Here is a 7,793-nt window from a genome sequence, read left to right as displayed (position 1 = left end):
GGACTTCAATGATATAGGAAAAATTCCTATCAAGCCTTAGGAACAAAAATATATGATTTGAAATTCCTATAGAATCAAGCACATGTTCCATAGGAAATTTGAAGGATTTTTAGCACGAGGTTCATCCTACGAGAAGTTGCCTCTGTGATAATCTCTTCTTAAATTTCTGTGTTTAACTCGTGCTTCATCCAAATGTTTTTTTTTTCAATCCTCTTTTTTAAACTTGTATTCTAAAGAGGCCTATGTAATTAAACATTATAATCAACCTATTTGATGGAAATAGTATTTCTTCCTTCAATAATGATTATTGATCTAGAATAGACTACACTCCAATTACCAACACGTTCTTAAGTAATGATAAGTTTGACATTTCTCCCTCACTTTATAGGATTCCATGACGATAACATCGCAGCTAACACCACACAACAGCTAATAACAGAACGAAACATCTGGCCATCAGCCATGAACGTCGCATCACATTCACATCGCATCACTGGCTGTTAACTGCATGAATGCGTGACTGCATGGCCGTCTATCATTGGACGCCGCTCAATCAATCACGACCAAATCAATCCACTCGATCTGAACCCAGGATTTTTATCTGTCCTCTGAATTTTCAGAAGTGGGAGCTGCACGCATCGCAATTGCGACGACATGAACAGCAGCAGAGCACTGATGAACTGAACCGATGGCATGGACGAAAAGGGACCGCGCTGCGCAGGCAACCGAGACATGCTTCCCATTAGCGGCCATAGTGGGGTGATGGCCCAGCAAAAGCCGCATCTTGGATGCAACGGGATGATTCGCACTGTGAAATCGTTTAGGAACAGTCACTGACTATGAACGCGACACTACTTAGTCACTGACAGCAAGGGCCGTCAATAGCTTAAGGGTGTGATTGTAACGTAGGAATCTGCTCGTGAATCTTACAGGAATTTCAGTGAAACAATATAATCTTTGTAGTAATATTTTGAAATTCTCACATTACAAACTTGACCCGAGGAGATTCATATGCAATGGTTGTTGGTAGTGGTTTCGGACAAAGCGATTTGTGCGCGGAGCCCTTCATACGTGTGCAATTGCACCCTGAACCGGGGCAGTATCTTATCACGATCGCCAAGCCGTCCTTGCTTTCAGTAGTGGTGACATCAGGTCATCACAGCCGTATGAAAATGGGTTCTCTGCATCTTTCGCCATCAGGCAGGAAAGAGTGGCAAGTGGACATGAGTCCAGCAGCAGCAGCAGCTCGTTTGATCGATGAAAAAGGCTCAAAGGCATCTCTGCTTTAGGGTGACGAGTCGTTCAGAGTGGCAGCAGTGACAAGTGAAGGAGGACCTCCTTTCCTTGGGCCCCATGCGTCCATGTCGCCGTAGGTACCATGTGTAGAGTCTACAATTGTAAAACTATCTTCAATCATATTTTCTTCATTTCATTTTTTTTTCTTATTCTCTTCTCTGTTTCTATTTATTTTATTTTTTCTTATCTCTAACAGCTTCTTTTTTTAGAGAAATAGTGAAGAAAAAGGAGAGAGAATTCTGTCTTGAAAAGAATGATCTTAGGAATCCCTTTATGACGAAAATCGTGAAGAGAAACCATTTGAACGCTGAAGAAAATAAAAATTATATCGTAAAGAGATTTTAGATTCTGAAGAAAAATCGTTGAAGATGATCTAAATAGCAGCGGCCAACACCACGTTTGGCAGGGACATCTCACTAGACATGGCTGCTTACAATGTAAAAGACAACGCCGTGTCCTTATTGTCAACGAAACACACGACATGAGAACAGTAGTGGAACTGGGATTTTTTCTGTTGGGTAGGCACCTCAACTGTTCATAAGAATACGAAATTAATATATAAGTAAAAAAATTTAAAAGCATAATATAAATATATTAAAAAATATCTCATAATATCATAAATTTAACAAATAAGTTCAAGTTTTGCAAATAATACAATATAAATTGTTGAAATATGAAATAAGACATTAGATAAATAGAAGATTAAAATACTACCCTAGATTCTTCAATTTGTGCTTTCTTATGACCATAAAAGTCTCAATTATATTATCATCATTTACTTGGAGATAATATCCAACTCAATAAATGTGATTATGCCAGATAATGGTTCAAAGTTTATCACAAATCACACAATCTAATTTCTAATTTTGTTAATTAAGTATCGTGTGAGTAATTTGAATAATAAAGAAAAACAATAACATAGATATGTGTCAACAAATAATAAAAAAACTAACAAGATCGATCAATCCCAACAATAACAACTGATACACTATCGTACAATGCATCTGCTCTAGTTACTAGCTAGTGTCACAACTACTTCACTTCCCCTTCTATTTTCTTTTTTTCTAGACTAGGATCAAAGGTAGTACTTGATTTTTTTAGACATAGATCAAAACTAAGGATCCTCGTGTGCCTAAAGCAATCAGTAAATTACTTGTTAAGCTTTTGCTAAACTTTATTAATGGCACCAAGATATATTTCTCTTCTGCTGTTAAGCCCTTTCTAAATTTTATCAATAACATCAAAATTTTCAATTTAGCAAATCTCCTGGGACTACCCTCTGAATCCGCTTGTGCACCAGAATACTCATGTACCTCAACAACAACAACGTATTTTCGCGTGTCAAAAGGCCAATCTGGAATGCAGAAAATCCCATGGAAGCTTTGCAAGAAACGGTTCAAACCCTTAGATTTGTAACAAATACTCCAGATCACAATCAGGTTTAAACTAAACAGGCTTTTTTTGCCTCGAAATCAGCAAAAGTCACTCAACAATTCTTGGAATACCATTTGCATCTTAAATCGGCTTAGTTGGTGCTCTGGCCACTCAAAGTAGAAAGTGGCCATTTGAAGTTCAAAGTTCTCGAAATTGGTTTTGAAAATTTTGAATTTTATTTAGAAATGTTGCAATTCGAGTTAAAAATCTCTTGATTTCAAGTTCAAAAAATTTTAGATTCAACTCCAAAGTTCTTTATTTTTGCGTTAATAGTTCTTGAATTCAAGTTGAAAGTAATGTTTAAAAAGGTGAACTCATAACCTTTATATATGTTTCTTGTAGTCCGAATGGTGGAAGGATGGTCGTGTTGCACATTTAGAGAACCTTTGTCAGATCCAACAATATGTTAACAATTTTCAAAAACCAGAGTCTTTTTTGGATGGCTACGAGGAGCTTATACCTACCTAATTTTGTGAGCACCTGTATTCTAGCACGGGTGGACATGCTGCTCCTTGGAGCTTACCAAATACCAACCGAGCTAGGCTTAGTTTTCTCGAGAACTGAGTTTTTTACATAGTTTGAGGAATCAATTCTTCCACACAAATATATCGTGGAGGGTGTGTTTGGTTAGCTGAATATTACACATCCTCGTCCCATTCATGTTGCTTGGTAACCTGTATTTACTGTGCGTTGTTGCATCTGCAAATATAAAAATATGGTCGGAGCAGGCACGAGTGAAGCACGAATAGACGTTAGCTCGTCAGCTTGCTCGACTGATGCAACTCATCTCCACTGTACTACCTAAAATAGTATTTGGTTCGTGGGACAGGATGAGACGGAGTGGATTTATTTTGTTTTTGAGTTGTTTAGATGGAGAGCAATGTGATAGAATAGTTTGGAATTAGGGAATATTTTCAAAGATTCGGGATGGAGCCATTCCAAAAAATATTAGAACCAGTCGTCCCATTTCGAACGTGATGCTGATGATGAGCCCGAAATACTAAAATAGACTCGTTTCATTACACCCGCCAAATAAACATTTTTATATAAATAAAATCATCACATCCTTAAATATATAAATAAAATCATCTCATCCCATCTCCCTCTTCAACCCAACACTACCGGTACCTCCACCCTATTCGAGTCACACATCCTCTCCAATCCCTCCGACAGATCCATCACCTCCGGCGAGATCCCTCTATTTTAGGTAAGTCCACGAGCAGTGCATCCTCCTCCGGCTGGATCCCCCTCGGTATTGGGCGTGCACCCCCTCTTTCAGCCAGATCCTCCCCTCCCCTTGCTTTTGAGCGCCTCAATGGTGGACAAGGACCTCACCTCTTCTTCCTCTCGCTTCAAGTCGGCGAGGTAGCGTTGGCATCCTCCGGTGAGCTCCCCTTATGAAGCAACGAGGTAAGTCAACGTCCCCTTAGGATTGGCTTGATTGGCATCCTCTCTACGCTGCACATTTTGGGAGAGGTCGATGATGATTTGTCATTAGCGGATCTAGCCGGGGTCGGATGAGGATCCACTGACTTCACTGCTCATCACTGACGCGTGAGGCCGGTTTCACATGTCAGTAATGAAGTCACAGTGACGTTGAAATCAGAGATCTCAATCCGGCCCAGATCTACTTGTCTTTAGCTCCTGGCCTATGAGTGCAGTGCCCTCTTGGAACACTCCTCCCCCTTCCAAAGTTCCAATCCTCTCTTTCTCAGCCTTATGTGCTCCAGAACATAACAGTTTGTGTCTGTCGGAGGATGAACTCCTGTCGCAGGGATCCCGAGAGACCCCTTTTTAAAGATTCGGCCGGGGGGATGATCTTGAACGAGCTTGTCTGGGAAATAGATGGGAGCGGAAATAAATGCAGCGGCCGGTGGTGGGAGAGGATCGTCCTAGTGCAAGAAAGATGGGTGCACCGGGTTTTAGACAGGTTCGGGCCGCACCAAGGCGTAACACCCTACTCTTGTGTGAGTGCTATATCTTTTCTTGAAGGGAATTCTTCAAGGATGTATCTGGTTACAGGGGTAAGCTGTTTACAGAGAGCTTGAGGCTCTCGTGTTCTAGCTTGGCTTGAGCTGGTTCGAGCGTGTGCGTTGTCGGGCTTTTTTCTGTGAGCGTCTGCGTCCTCTTCCTTTTTTTCACCCTCTTTTACGTGTTCTCCATCCTTTCCTTTTATAGGCGCGCCGACCTCGACATATCCTGAATGGGAAAGAGGGGGTGCGAGTGCCAAGGCGCCACGGAGAAAGGCGTCATCATTCCGTCTTGGCGAAGTGACAGGGGCGGTGGAAAAATGCGGCACGCATCCGACCACCCGTCACTGTGGATGCCCTCCGGCGCTATTAAGGGGGCCCACCGGGCAGCCTCAGAGGTGCCTGGTGCGCCCACCCTGTCTTGTTCTTCTGCCAGGGCAGGGTGGCAGGCGGAGCGCTTCGATTCTGGCAACGTTATCCCGAGGCACCCGGATGAAACGGGACGGGACCCGTGCATTTAATGGACCCACGCCCCCTGCCAGTGCATGGCAGGGTCTGACACTGGGGCGTGGGCAGCTGAGAATTTCAGGATGTCAGGATGTCAAGCCGCGTGTGCCTATTAAATACGGCATTGGGCCTTTGACTGGCTGACACCCCGACGATGGGACCCTTCGGGTCGTCGAACGATCTTGCGCGAACCTTCGGGGAACCGAGTCCTCGGGGGCTGCCACGTGCAGCCCCGAGCACTCTCTCCCGAGCACTCTGGTGTGACCTTCGGGGAACCGAGTCCTCGGGGGCCGCCACGTGCAGCCCCGAGCACTCTCTCCCGAGCACTCTGGCGAGACCTTCGGGGAACCGAGTCCTCGGGGGCCGCCACGCGCAGCCCCGAGCACTCTCTCCCGAGCACTCTGGTGAGACCTTCGGGGAACCGAGTCCTCGGGGGCTGCCACGTGCAGCCCCGAGCACTCTCTCCCGAACACTTGGCTGTTTGGATCATCGGGGGACTGCAGTACTCGGGGGTAAGTGAGAACCCTTCCGAGCACTTTCTTCCCGGTACTTGGACTCTGCAGATCATCGGGGAACTGGGGTGCTCGGGAACCTAGAGGCTGCGGTCCCGAGCACCTTCTCCCGGGACTTAATTTCTTCTTATCCTGCAGGGTGGACCTCACGGGATGGTGGCATGTGGCGGATGGCCAGCCCGGTCTCGAGACTCAGGGACCCCTGGTTCCTAATACACCGACAGTGTCTGTGTGTGATGCACATCATCCATCCGTGCTGCTGGTGGTGGGCAGTCCCCATCCCAGGCCTGCTTTTCCTTCGTACCATCTTGCAAACTCCTATATTTGACAGTCAACAGGTTTCAATTCTGTTAGGTTAGTATAACTACTATGTCTTGCAATTGGGAAGTACTAGACAGTGATAGATCAAGTGCTGAAAGAATGGTTGTCTTCCTTTTTTTCCAAGTAAAATTGATGAATTTCTTGGAAAATTTTGCACTTTTGCTTACCTGCGTTAGACATGTTTATGCTGCTTGAGTGCTGATTCATAAATCTAGTTGAGTTTAATATTTGCATGTGCATATAAAATATTATGATCAACACTGCATTCATAATCATCCTTGTGGCTAGATGTGTTGCTCCAGAGCAAAAAATAGACTGAAATACTTCTCTTTTGAACGAAAACCCCTTTGCTAATTACAAGAATGAAAGACTGCCAAAGAACTGAAACAAATAGATATCCCTATTCCTTGGAATCAGACATTTATGTCTATTTTCCAGTAAGCAGTAGCTTTCCATCAAAATTGGCAAATGCATGGTCTGACCTTCTCGAAATGGGAATATATATAAGATGCTCTGACACTTGGTGCAAGCTTTTATGTTTTTTTTTTTGGTCAATAGAGCTGAACACCACAAATATGTTTGTTGCGTTTTCACTTTTTCAGGCACCAGAAGCAAATAAGTTTAGATGGAATATCTGAAACTGCCCCAACTCTTGTAGGCCATATTCACCTAGACAAGGTATATGATGCATTCTGGCTTTTCTCACATGAACTTTTTTGTGAAATATATATGTATGTCTTTCTTGCAGCACAGTTAGAAAGGATAAACATAAGTACTCAAGATATTTGCCAAAAATGCCAAGAAGTACAAGGTGCATTACCAGCTAAGTTAACTTGCTAAAGGGACAAACACCTAATTAGGGACAGTACTGTTATAAACGGATCTTGACAAAGAATCTGTTCAGGACTCATTCTTAGATTTGGTGTCCTCTATTCTTTGCGAGAAGGGTCCAGGAGAGGCTCTGCAATGTCTGAATGTTCTATGGACATTATTGTTGGGATTTTTACTTCTGGATGGTTTTAGTGTAAGCCTGCAAGATTTTAACGTTCTGAACAGGAGGAGGCTTATAGAGGAAAAACATTATACATCAATTTGAAATTTCAGATCAAGTTTGTGGTGAACCTGACAATGTTTTGGCTGCTGAATGTGATGGTTTCCATCTTCTTCTTTTTTGCCGTTCTAGGTTAATGTTTGGATGGTTTGTGAATGTAGCCAACAAATCATTGTACTTTCCTGATAATTTGTTTCAAAACCTTATATTATTCTGAATGTATTGCATTGTTGGGTGAATCTGAATTGCTTGGTTTAGCAGTGTGACTTTGGATATGAAAGTTGTAATTTATCGCATGTGTTTACTGTTATAAGTCTCTTCTTGTTCATTTTCATGTTCAGAAAGAAAATTCACTGATTCAGAAACATACAGTTCTGAAACAACACACAGAGCTAATTGGTAATTGGCTTGTAACAATTAAGAAGCAAAGTAACCTTATCGCTTTGTGGTGATGCAGTTTACGCTCTGTATTGTACAGGTAATTTAATTGTCAGTTGGTCACACTTATTTACCATCACAATATCCGTCGTGTTGTTTTTACAATTCTAACATCAGGTAAGCTCTTCCAGAGTTTCAGAATTGATAACTAGAGTATGCAAAACTCTGCCGGCAGTCCTCGCAGGGGGAAGTAAAAAATAGCCATGGGTGAAAAGGACTTTAGCCAAATCCATTCTATCAAAACTCAAGGTGAGAAGGGTAATC

At 42.8% G+C, this 7,793-nt stretch overlaps 1 long non-coding RNA gene across 1 annotated transcript; it reads left to right on the top strand.

The window, feature by feature from the left end:
• Positions 1-3,827: 3,827 nt before the first annotated feature.
• On the top strand, positions 3,828-7,320 carry LOC133883586 (uncharacterized). Its single transcript, XR_009902918.1, has 3 exons — positions 3,828-4,140; positions 6,643-6,718; positions 6,789-7,320. It is a non-coding gene; the product is annotated as an uncharacterized LOC133883586 (long non-coding RNA).
• The last annotated feature ends 473 nt before the right edge of the window (positions 7,321-7,793 follow it).

The sequence above is a fragment of the Phragmites australis genome, chromosome 10, assembly GCF_958298935.1.
Source record: "Phragmites australis chromosome 10, lpPhrAust1.1, whole genome shotgun sequence".
Classification (NCBI taxonomy): Eukaryota; Viridiplantae; Streptophyta; class Magnoliopsida; order Poales; family Poaceae; genus Phragmites; species Phragmites australis.
Note: the sequence above shows the minus strand (reverse complement) of the source record. Positions and strands in the feature narration are given on the sequence as shown.